The 13779-nt window shown below is 34.2% G+C and overlaps 1 protein-coding gene across 7 annotated transcripts in view; it reads right to left on the reverse strand.

Moving 5' to 3' along the window:
• Nol4 (nucleolar protein 4) overlaps positions 1-13779 on the reverse strand; it is a 264138-nt gene that overhangs the window by 39834 nt on the left and 210525 nt on the right. The gene's annotated exons all lie outside the window — the stretch shown is intronic.

Raw genomic sequence — 13779 nt, forward strand, 5'->3', positions numbered from 1 at the left:
ACTGCTCCAATGTGACTGTATCCTCATAAGAAGAAAAAATATACAGATACAGAAAAGATGGCCAGGAACATATAGCCTTGAGTTTTGACAGGAAAATTCCATATCAATGCTAAAATCAGCTAAATGAAATAGAAATAATATTATTAAAACATAAAAGATTGCCCAGCAATGATCCCAAATCCATCTTTTGTAGGTTGATAATGATTTTTCTTTTAAGTGTATACAATGTATTTGCGTATGTACAAATATTATTATACAAAATTTTAAAGTTATCTTTTATGTACAATACATAGGTATACAGGTACATGTGTGTATTTGTGGCTAAAAGTAAATGAGGAAATTTATATGTAGAATATTGATACACACAAAGATGTATATTCACACATGACTGTGTATGTATATATATGTGTCTTTGTGATTGTGTGTGTGTGTGTGTGTGAATGCAGCATTCAGTTTACAATTACCAAGTTCTTTTCTTTGTTAGCAACATTATCTAAAATATTTTTTCCATGGGGGGAAAGTTCCCTACATACACAGTGTCTGCTATGGTGGATAGTGCTACAATAGGTGCTCAGAGGCATATAATTTTCATTCCCTCTAGACATACATCTCCAATGAAATGAGTATTTAAAAATTAGTTAACAGTTGAATAAAGGAGAAAGATGGCCACCAGAAGGAAATGATATTCCTTCCTGTATATTCATGTTCCAATGTGCTGATATGAGTGTGGAGTTTCCTCCCAAGCAGGCAGTGGCAACTATATCAAGCTGTACAGTTCAGCCTGCTGCTATGACAACTATCCAGGGGCAAATGTCAGTACAGCTTCCTGCATCTGTGCTGCTGTATAATTGCTTCATCAGAAACCTCACAGCTGTCTTCATTCCCCTTGCTCCCTATCCCATTGCCTCTGATTTTTTTCCCCTCTAGTTGGTGTGAACACCACATTTACTGGGCTCTCTCACTGCATTTTAAATTGAAACCTTAATCCCAATGCCTACCTCTCCATCTGGCCATATGTTACCATCCCCTTGCTCAGGCATTCTTATTGTGCTGGCAAAAATCTCATTAAGAGGCTTTTCCTTCCTTAAGATTGGACTTTTTGCCATGTTACATCAAGCCCACATATGGATACTTATTAAGTACCTACTTTCATCCAGTATATTCTTGGAGAATATTTGGCTCTTTTAATCCTCAAGAGCGATATAAAATTGAGTCAAACAACATTCCAAAGGATACCCAGAAGTCTCTATGATATTAGCTAAGCACATAATCAAGTACAAAAATACATTGTGCTGAGAGCTATTTTGTTATGTGAGGACCAGAAAAGAGATTTCATTTTGTGAACAAATGTTTGTTCTATGAGCTGAATCTTAAAGTACATGTTTCTCAAAATGGAAGTGCAAATATATCAAGGAGTGAGACATCAAGCAGAGAACAACTGGACAAAAAAAAGCTAATTAAGAGTTTGGATATGCTTCTCACTCACACACCTTGCAATCTTTCACATAGAAAGAAAACAGGAATGGCAATGAAGAACTGCATTTCCTATTTGTGTAAGGCTCAGGTATAAAATAACATTTAAAATGTTGCTTTGACAACTGAGTGGTAAAAAACTTGGAATTTAAGCATAGATCAGGATATTCAAAAGATGCTAGACAGATTTGGGTAGTAGATGATGAATTGGTAAATACAGTAGAGTTCAGGATAGTAAAGTAATACTTGGAATTACAGTAAGGGTCTCATGTTTTCAAAAAATACACCCAAATGAAAGATCCTGTATGAAGAGTGGAAGAAACCCCACATATCCCAGACAGTTCCCAAGAAAGGAAATTTTCTTCACACAAACTGAGATTCATTCAAAGCTTGACAGCTTCGCTGGACTTCTCAAGCTTGCTTCATACACACTGATTAATGATAGAAAAAAAGGAATTGAATTAAACTAATGTGACCTTCTGAGTTCTGCATCTAAAGTAATATTCAAATTATCCCATGCTATGAACTGAATGCATGATGACATTAGGAGTTGAAATTTATGAAGCATTCTGATTTTCATTATTCAGGACAGTACCCTGAAATCAAAGGCTAATTTTTTATTTGCACTATACTGGTATTTTTTCCTTTTTTAAGGAAAAAAATCTATCTCTTGTAATATATAGGAAACTCATGGAAAAAGAAGAGAGAAAGGGGTAAAGAATGAAGGGAAGAAGGAAACAAAGAAGAAAGGAAAGAAAAAAAAGAAAGGATGAAAGGCAGGCATGCAGGCAGGCAGAAAGTAAGGAAAGAAAACTAGTTGAAAATTAAATTAACAATTTTAGGTATTTTTCTTGTATAAAAGAAGCATATTTTATTTAATTGTGTGTGTTTGCATGTTGTGGAATAAACCCACAGCTTCAGAAACGCTAAATATACCATCAAGTACAGAATTAAGTAATTGAGTCTAAGTTGTTCTGTAATAAGTAATTTTTATATCAACTAATTTAGAAAAAGAAGCTCTTCTCTTGAAAATGTATGTATTTGCTATCTTTGTGTACTTCATCTTTGAGAACATGCTTCATACATATTCAGAAGTTCTTACTGATTCTGATTCTCCAAAATATTAAAAGTTTAAGTCGAAGGCTACCTTTTACCTCTACTTCTTCAGATTTCCTTACATGAAGCTAATCTCTTCTCTACTTCATCTTGTGGTAAAGATAAAGAAATTAGCAAAGTAGATGGCTTTATTGACTTAAGATGTTTGAGACTTTTTAAAAGTCTGAATGTATTTCTGATTAAGATAAATTCACAATGAGCTATTTGACTTTATACCTCAGCTACAACCTCATTTTTTACTTTGGTTGTCTGGCCTCTATCCAATAGTCAGAAACACCGTTTTTTTTTTTTTATTAAATGCTGCTTAAAAGAGGAATGAGGACTAGGAGGCTAATCACAAAATCAGAGATGAAAACAGTGACCCATCCTGCCATATATTGAGAGTGCCTGCGGCCAGAGGATATACTAGGCTTTCTTAAGTAAAACACTTAGAGAGTATCTATAACAAGAACCTGAAATGTTACTGGACAAATGATATGGTCCTAATAGGAATCTCAGTGGGGTTTTAAAAATTTCATCATCAAATAAAAAAGAAAAATTAAAAGGAATTTACAAATCAATGTGACGTCATTTTTGTTCCACATAAGTATGATCTATTTCTTTGTGAAAGTGCAGAAAATGGCCCTTAGTTGAAATGAACTAAACTTGTGGTTGGGGCTGGGAGGGAAAAAGTAGGAGAGTGATGAAAGGGGTGACTTATTTAATGATAAGCCCTCTGTATACCACCTTGACAATAATAATAAATAAATTAATCATGAATAAAAAGAAAATAGCTGTGATACACTAAAATGATGAAGAGTATTATTTTTCATAGGTCATTAATACAGCATGAACAAATATAAACACATGAATTCTGTAGATACATAGGAATCACTAGCTTGTGGAAGACAAAAAAAAAATTTCTTGACAAGGCAAAGGACACTGGACAGACAACAAAGACGGATCTTCTTCCTGAGAGTAGATACTTCAGGAAATGGTGATGAGTTAGTAATTTAAACTAAGTTGCTCAGCAAAGGCCAGTCAGATTTCCTTTATCATTATGAGAAAGAAGTAAAGCAAAAGGAATTTTCCATAACCAGGGACTTTCCCTAGGAGAGACTTCATAGAGTCACCTGCTCCATAGATCCACCATATCTCTTTTGCAGCACCTGGGCCAGTACCTAACCATGTGTCAGCACTGCATACCTAGTACTAGGATAAGTTACCAAGTCCGCCATCAGGGTTGATGGTTCATAATCATCTTCCACTAGATTATATTTTAGAATGATTTCTACTAAAGAAGAAAAATCAAAGCCATTTTTAGTTAAGGCGAATCTTCAGCTGTCTAGAAATACCCAGCTATACAGAAACACTCAGTTACCAGCATGTACAGAAACTAAGGGAATTGTGTGTTCCCTGAAGCTAATAGTCTCTTCATACTTAGCACAAATCATGCCAAACATCAAAAATGCCTTTGTCCAATGAGTGGAACCCAATTTTTAAAGCTAAGTACTATTATCTAGCTTCATAATAAATGTGTGACTCTGGTTTGGTTTTCCCAATACAAATAATATTACTATTTCATAGTAACTAATGATTTTTAAAGTGGGTAGATTAAAGGGAAAAGACAGAACAAGGAATGAACAAATTATAAGAAGTAAATTATGAAAGTGAGTATGTGTGACATAAACCAAGTATGCTGAATTCTTCTTTTATCTGCTAAGTCTAAAATAATTAGTTTTTAAGATAATATTAAGAAAGATATTATCTTCAGAAGAGCTCAATAAACCATATGTTTCTCTGACTTTGGCATAAAAAGTATATCAACATATCATGTTGAATTTTTCTCTCTGAATTTAAACCACCTACTCATCTCCTGTCATTTCAACCCTCTTGAAATTAATAACCATAAAAGCAGAGATAAACATAAATTAAAATTTTTAATAAACTTATGGGACATTTCTTAGTGATGTCATAATATCCAATGGTAAAATAGAACATGTAATAGAAAGTCAGTACAGTCTAGAAATTTTGGTTTGTTTTCATCAGCTCAAAGAATCCAGAGAGCTTAGGGAAAAGGCACAGTATTTTCTAAATTTTAGATTCCACACCCATGAAAAGAGGAAGCAATTTGATAACATATGTATCACAGTACTGTTGAGAGATGAAGAAATGCTGTGGCTACAATACCAAGTAGATATACATTGGGACCCCACTTTGTTTTTTGAAGAAGGAACAAAAATGCATTGGCTATAAAAGTGTAACATCTGTTCTGTGAGATAGAAGATATTTAATATAGAAATATTGTAATTTTATATGTTATATGTTGGGCTAAATTATTGAAATACATTAAATCTTTGATGCTTAGTTAGCTGAACTATGTCATAGTATAGAGGGACAGATATTTCCAAATCACTGATGTTCAGTGTGCCCTCTAACTATGCAATTATTTTGTGGCTGAAAATTGTCATGATTACTTTTAGGTACATGCTCAGCCTTAGGCAACAATGCATTTAAACAGGAATCCTAAAATTATAGGTAGTAGGAAAGTCACTGCCCACTGTGCCAGGACCTTACTTTTCCTAGATTCTCATTCACACCTTCCTAACCCCTGCCTTCAGAAATCTCCCAGAAACTTAGCAATGCCCCTCTCTTTCTCCAGTCTCCTCTGGCCAAGGCTTAAAGTTCACACAACTTCCTAGGGTATGCCAGACTCCAGTACAGCATCCTCAATATCCAACTCCATCTTGTGAGGAATCCTATAATTCCCTAGCAGTAGACTTTTAAGCCATTATCTTTGGACATGTCCACATGTCTAGCATGCTATCCTATTAGCTTTCCTGCCTGTCAGTCTTCATCATTTCTCAAGATTTGACTCAGACAGTCACCTTTTGGCTTCTTGGGTCCCCAGGACAACTGTTGAAGTCTCTCTCCTGGCTCTTTGGACTGTGGCCCTAAAAATTGATGTATGGTGATAAATTCACTTGTTTCACTAGAATGGAGCTTATTAAGAAAAGATACTGGGCTGGGGATATGGCCTAGTGGCAAGAGTGCTTGCCTCCTGCACATAGAGCTCTCAGTTCGATTCCCAGCACCACATATACGGAAAACGGCCACAAGGGGCGCTGTGGCTCAGGTGGCAGAGTGCTACGGGAAGAGGCCAGGGATGGTGCTCAGGCCATGAGCCCAAGGCCCCAGGACTGGCCAAAAAAAAAAAAAAGAAAAGAAAAAGAAAAGATACTGTGGCTTATCCACTTGTAAACGGAGACTAAAAATACCTTAGGGAAGGGAAAAGGCGGAGGATAAAAGGGATCTTAGGTACCCAAGAAAGAGGCTACACAGAAACAAGCAAAGAAAAATGGGGGGGATCTTAGAGTAGTAGAGTGACTATGATCAACGTACATTGTATGTGTGGAAATGTCATAAAAACACCTTACTTTGTACAATTAATATTCACTAGTATAAAAATCTGAGCTAAATTTGAAATATACTGGTTCATTAACCAAATCTGGCACTGTAACTTCTCAGTAAAGCTTCTTTCTCGGTATTCATTCTGTGCCACTTGTACACAGTGAAGTATTTACCTCTGAAAGACTGCTTACTGTGCATCTTTAAAATAAATAAATAAACCTTAAGTATTTAGAAGTAATTTACTAGACATCATATTCCTTACTGATGCAGATAATGAAATACTTAATGAAATAGAGCAATTAACAAGGAAAAGTTTAAAAAAAATTAAGAGTTGTCTTTAAAGAACAAACTGAAATTTATATTTTAAGTCTAATCACATTTTTTCAGCGACTGCTAAAAGAATACAAATTCATAAATTAATTAGTTTGCTCAGAAAATACCTACATAACTGTGGTCAAATATTCATTTTGGAAGTGCTGGAACAAAATCTCAGTAGAACTATTCTAACCATGTTTCTCAAATATGTAATATGCATAATGAACACATTTTAAAGTCAGAATGGTAAGTATGTATTAAAGTTGTATATGAGTGGTGTTTTTTAATGTATGAAATATTTTAATTGGATGTGTATCTTTTCTTTTACTTAAAGAAAAGTATAAGATTTTATATATTTATAAAAATTTAATGAAAGAGACTATTTTCACAATTTTAAAAATGTGATTCTAACCATTTCCAGGGTCTCATTTAATAGCAACTTGATGTTAAGCTTCCAGTTGTGAGGATGTTTGCAATCAAGTTTCTCTGGATTGGTGCAAATGTGCTTTGTACTTATGAATTTGAGGTCCTAATGTGATGGTCAATTATGCTCGATACTTCCTATGTAAGCAAAATACCAGTGTTCTTTAGGAAGATGATGCTCAATAAATACTACCAGACACTTTAAAGACCATGTGAATGCAGAAAGGACTCAATATGAATTCATCAATGAAACTGAAGGGCACCAAGCACATACACTCCAATGATGTGTGGGAAAATAGCATGTTTACAGTTCATTAAAACGGATGCAAATGTACTGTTTTGAAGGCAATCGGTCCTGGTCTTTTGGGACATTCCACTTGGAGTAAATCATTAGAGTTCAAGGCATTCCTATTCTTACAAATTATAAACATTTAGCTTAAGGAGAAATCCATACTAAAAATGAGTAGAAATATATATGAGACAATAGTTTAACTGCCCAAAAATGAGTTATAACTATGAAACGGAATTGTGCTACACACAAATCACATCGTATTTTAGCTTCTAAACCTACGACATAACTGTTACAGCCATTGATAGCCCGTGGCTTAATCTTTGTGAAAAGAAACTACTATTGAGCTAAAGGGTCTTATTTGGTTGCTTTTATCGAGTACCACAGGAAGTTTTTTTTTAGGCTTTTTAAAAAATATTTTAAAAAATTAAGAGATGGAAATGATAGAAAAAGGGATGGGCATAAGATTCATTTGACAGGATGAATAAAAAACATTGAAAACCTGAAGGCTTTGTGTTTCAAGTTGAATCTCTTCAAAATGAGAACACACTGAGATTAAAAAAGATTAGCTGCCAAGGAAAAGATTGGAGAATTCATGATTCTAATTCCTGCATTCAAATCCTAGATGATTTGTCCACAGCAATGCTCCTCAAAGATAGTGTTACCATCCCTTTGAGATATTTGGCAACTATATGTCAGCTCTTGCTGTCATTACATAAGTAAGGGGTGGGTGTACAAAAAAGATGAGGTGTTCCAGGCAGTCTAAAACAACTGAATATTGTCCCTCTTCCTACATTGCATTATCTCAGAAGTGTCACCATCATGTAAATCAAAGTAATATCATACCATGTCCCACTTGGAACTTGTCAACACTTTCTTACCATTCCAAAAGTTGTGACATTATATTTAACGTGCATTACATAAAAACTGAACTACTTGAAGGTAGGAGTGGATTGAGGAAAGATGGTGGGAGGAAGATGAAGGGCTAGCACTTATACCTTGTACTCACAGCCTGACCATTGTACAATTAATTGATAAAATCAATATTTTTAAAACATATTTTAAATTATATTTTTACTCATTTGAATTTTACTATTTTTTATCATTTTAACTTACTTTTAAATAATTTTTTTTTTTGCTAGTCCTGGGGCTTGAACTCATGGCCTGAGTGCTATCACTGGCTTCCTTTTGCTCAAGGCTAACACTCTACCACTTGAGCCACAGTGCCACTTCCAGCTTTTTCTGTTTATGTGGTGCTGAGGAATTGAACTCAGGGCTTCATGCATGCTAGGCAAGCACTCTACCACAAGGCCACATTCCCAGCCCCTTAAATAATATTTTTAAAAAATAAATTTTAAAAAAATTGTGTCAGTGATTGCTGTGAGTTGCATCATAGACATGGATAACAAGGCATGTTTTCTGATGTTACTTCATGGATGTAATGTACAAAGGCATACATAAATGACTTCACTGGATCTAATACTGCAGCATCTTCATATTTCCATATTAAAATGCATTTTATGTTCTTACATATTTTCTTTGCTTAATGTATTATTTATATTCATATCATGATACAATATTCACTTTAGTTGTGATCATAGATAATTTATATTTGTAATATAAGTTAAATATCTGGTTTGAAGGTAGAGCATGTGTAAGTAATTATTTTGCAACCATGCTGTGTTTGATAAGGTTAGAAACTATTAGTCAAGGTCAGCAATTTCTAGGAGTTAAAACAGGCTGCTAATAGGCATATATAAGCCCCTAAATTACAGCTAAAATTCTTAAGAAGCTGAAACAAATATACCCAGAAAGCTCAAATCCTTATTTCTAATAGGTATAAACTAGAGGCATAAGGGCTTGACCTAATGCTTTATAAGACTGTAAAAAAATAAAAAGTCCTTGATGTCCTTTGACCCACTAACTCTAATTCTCAAAGATTATCTTTAAAACAGACAAGGTGGACTTTTCATATGTAAATTACAGTCAAAGAGTAGAACCACATTTTAATAATTTATGAAAAGGACATGATGAAGTACTGAGAGGCTTTTAAAACTAAGCTGTGTAAGATTCATAGTGGTAGACGAGGCACTCATAAATTAAGAAAATGGAAGGAAACAGTGCCATACTCTGGGCAAGGTTTGCCTAGAAAAAATAAAACCATGTAATAAAATGACCAATAAAAATTATTTCTTCTTGATGTATGTATCTACTCATTCTCAAGTAATCAAACTAATCATATATGATTAAAGTATATTTTCTAAACATAACAATTGGTAAAATTTTATAAAGCAGGTTGATGATCAGAGTTGACCTAGATTCTGAGCCAATCCTTTGACTTTGTGAAATTTATTTCACTGTTTTCAATCTCAAGTTTCTTTAATTCTACAAACATTTGAGATATTAATAAACCTTCTAAAAACCATCACATAGTATGTTATCCAGTAATGCTTTTATTTCTATTGCTACTAGTATTTTATTGTAGTGAAAATATCAAGATCTATTTGAAAGAGATGACATTGCAATGACTATTCTATCACACAGTTTAAAATTTATAATGCTATGCAACATGCTTTATAAGAGTCCATTTTTTCTTGTGGTAAAATATTTTAAAGGACTCAGGGGTATGATTTTCCTCCAAAATATAGTATATGGAAAGGAAAATAGAGAAGAATATGCAGCTAAGAATTCTTAAGAATAGGAACAGCAAGGAAATATGAGCTGGCAGGCCACAGAAAATAAATTTCTAGTCTACTCTCACACTTTGAACTTATGAATGAAATCTTATTGAAAAAATGTTGCTTTCAGTTTGATACTTGTCAGAGTTCATAAACATCTCTGGGAGGACCTGCATCTATGAAAATGTGAAAGAAAGGAGTCTTTTTTCAAACACTATCCTGATCAAAGTATTTCCCCAGTTTTACAGTGTGTCATTGACAAATAGTCTCTGTTAAAATTGTCATCACATTTATGTGGCTGTACACACAACTCTATTTCCATCTCTGTACACACAATTACATTTCCTTCAACAATATGGCCTGCTCATTGTGTCCTAAAGGACAGAAGAAAAATGAAGAGGTATAGATCACAGTTGACCACTGTGAAAAAGAAGCAATAAAGAACCACTGTGATCACTAAGTATTTTTAAGTCTTGGGCCACTGGGTTTATATAGGTGATCCACAGCATTTTCCCCCTAATATCACAATTCATCAGTTTTCAGTAGTTGATTTCCCTCCTCCCTTATTATAATTACAGGTAACAAAAATACCACCCCCTACACACATCTGACTGTGTTTATTTTAATAATAACAAATATGTTACAACATAGTCTACCACTGATTTCCCATCTGCTCTAATCACAGCACAAATTGATAACCACCCACCACTCATTGTATTTGTATCACTCCTTCTCTAGAAATATAAGGTGATTTAAGTGAAAAAAAAATGGGAGGCAGAAACCAAGAAAATCATGTTCTCTTCAGAATTGTTTTTATCTTAATCACTCATCAAGCTTACGAATAAAATATATGCCACTCCTCAAAAACAAGGAAAAAAAGGACATCAATAGGAGATAAACCTCCAGTCTGTAGCTGGGTATAATCTCGCTCATTTCTCTGTCTCCTCCAAACACAGTAATTAAGAACAATGAGGTATCTTGGCTTTCAAGGAAAACAATATCTAAGTAAAAAAGATACAGAAAAATGACTTCCCCAATCCTCTACCCAAATATTTGAGCTATATCACAGAATTATAAAAGTAAGGTCTTGAAACGATCATCATTATGAACTGTCACAGTGAGGAGGGATTTCTTAAATAATAAATGAATTCCAGACTTTTCACGTTTAAAGAAAAGAAATGCTGGATCTATTCTAAAATGCATGAGGGATTAAGCTCAGTGGTGGGAAATCAGATTCACAATGTCCTTGCCACTGGCTTGCTTTGAGAGCCCAGGCTGCATAATAACAGGCTTCCTCTAGATTTGAGTACAAAATGGATTTTAAAAATGAAGAATTTAACACATTCCTAAAGCCTTTCATGTTCATAGCTCAAAGAGCTTTATAAAGTCCAATTAATTCATCAAGCTTCATAAACTCTGAAGGGCATATGTAATTACAGCTCTCCATATAACTAACCACTGGCAACAAGGGGTCAGATTTGTGGCTTAACAGAAAACAGATGTAACCATTCTGTTTTGGAATTTGTATCCATCTACAGGAAGTCAAGGCTAATGAGGAATTTCTGAACCACTGGATAATTCTGAGAATTCTGAGCTGGGTTATGATGGCACACAGCATGACCATGGTGCCAAGATCCTCAAAGATTCCTGGCTATCCCTGTTGGTCAGTGATTAAAATTCAGTTATGAGAGTGTTCCCACAACTCCATGTTTGAACAGAAAGCAGAATCACATTGCACATTGGTGTGCTGTGTGAAAGAAAGTCACGGAACTGATATAAAGAAGAAATAATTTTGGATTAAAAGTATTAATTATAAATACTAAACCAATTCTCACAGGGTATAAACCAGTTTTCCTAACTTTGAGAAGTTAGTTACCTTTTGTATCTGGAATCCAGAGAGAATCTGATTTTTGACTTATAGTATAAAGTCTTTTTGAGCAAAAGCAATTGTTTACTTGCAGAAAAGTGCCTTGTTGAAACATTAAGAGCAAAAGCAAAATGACCTCTTCCAATGCCTCGCCTTTTCCTTTACAAAAAAGATCTGTGAGAAACATCAGCTCACCTCTCTGAACCTATACTTCTTGTATACTAATGAGGGAAACACTACATACTCTCAGGGAGCTGTGAATGGAAAAAACAGTGAATGGGGAAAAAAAGTCTGCAAAGTGTTTCATGGCTTTCCAATAAACAGAGAAGATAATTAAAAAATTTTCACAAGTCTTCTAAATTACTGACGCCTGCAAAGACCATTTCTATCTGGGGCTGATATTGGATATTACTGATTCTTAGGTAATGAGCTTTCCACTAAACTACTATATTTGAAGACATAAAGAAAAAGGAAAGAGCCATGGCAAACATGAGTAGTTGCATCAAACCATTGGTCCCACCCATCACATCCCAGGGACAAACGTATGAAATTCTACTCCTCTTTATTGGCTAGGAGTTTTCCTGCAGTTGGTGTTCTATGAAACAAAACTGAGCTCAATTTAATGATTTTTGAAATGAAGTATAACTCTAATAGTGGAACAACTGTGTTTAGTCAACAGTAGTCTTTAGTACTTGAGGTGGGATTTTCCTGTTCTTTGAAGCAGTGAAGCAAATATAGTGTGTTAAATATGTCTCTGTGTTCATATACTTGCTAAATCCACACAATAACCTTATGAATTAGATACTTATCCCCTCACTCTTTAAAATTAGGATCACAGTGGTTCATAGATTGGACAAAATGCCAGTGGAAATTCAGCTTTGGGGATAATACAGTGACATCACAGATAACATGAATTCATTACTTTTTAAACATAATAATCCTATATTTGACTAGCAACCAGAAGGAAATCTAGAGAACAGACTAGGTGAAGTACACAGCTATACGACCATCAAGAACATTGTAATTCTAGAATTACACTGTTTCCATTTCTAGAATTAATATCTTTTCTCAAATGAATTGAATCTGACTTTAAAACTCCTATTTTATACATATACTATTAATGTTTATTTCTACATTTATTATATGTGCTATAACTCATTTTACGTAAGATAAAATTTATAGATATAATAATGAGTACTTTCAACCAAGAACATGTATATGTTAATAAATAGTAACAGCATAATTAAAACACTCAAGATAAACATTTTATGTGGGCTAAGATAGGCTAATATAACATTTTTTAATAAGGAAAGGGTTCATCTTTTGCAGTGCTCAGATTTATGACTATGACATTTTAATGATAATAAAAACATCAAATATAATGTTATTCTTAACTGGTTTTAAATATTCTAAGCCTGGAATGTAAAGACTTCTTTTTTATTTGAAACTCACAGGCCACCAGAAAACCAAAATCGGACTAACCTAACTTTGTGTTAGCAAGAAGTAGCTAAATCTGCAGTATAATAGGTGAGATTTTTCCATGTTACATGAGAGATTCAAACAATATGTAAGGTATTAGATATGCTGTGATTTCATAAGCATACATTCATCTAAGCTGCAATGAGAAATAAAATGCATTTGGTTTATTCGTGGTAAAAACAAAGAAGTCAGGATAGGCAAGTTTCGATGTGTAATAATTAAAGTATAGAATGCTAATTTAGTTCTTTGTTACAAGTAATTAATTAAAGAAAACAAAAAAGTGGAGCGAATGCCACCTCAGAGATGAATTGGGAGAAAGGTCACACACAAGCTTCAGTTACAGCCTAGTGGGACACTAATGAATAGTGCATCACAATATGCTTATTTCTGCACTTACAGACATATATCCTTAGAAATGTGACATAGCAAGGTGATGTACAAGTGTAAATTAAGTGAGAGAAGTAAATCCAGGATATGGGTTTTCATAACACACTCTTCCCATTTAATGGCTTACTAATCATTCAAACTGACTTTTCACTTCCTTCTTACTCTATTGACATCTGACATTATGACCAAAGGAAGTGAAAGGAGGATTCAATTTCATTCAGAATGAGCAAGATCAAGTTACTATCATAGATGATGAGAAATGTTTATTAACCTGTGATAGCCTTCAAACTGGATACCAAACAGAATTATAACACCGCTTTCCCCAGTGCCCCCAATCCTAGGGCTCAAACTCTATTCCAGGG

Source organism: Perognathus longimembris, chromosome 15 (genome assembly GCF_023159225.1).
Source record: "Perognathus longimembris pacificus isolate PPM17 chromosome 15, ASM2315922v1, whole genome shotgun sequence".
Lineage (NCBI taxonomy): Eukaryota > Metazoa > Chordata > Mammalia > Rodentia > Heteromyidae > Perognathus > Perognathus longimembris.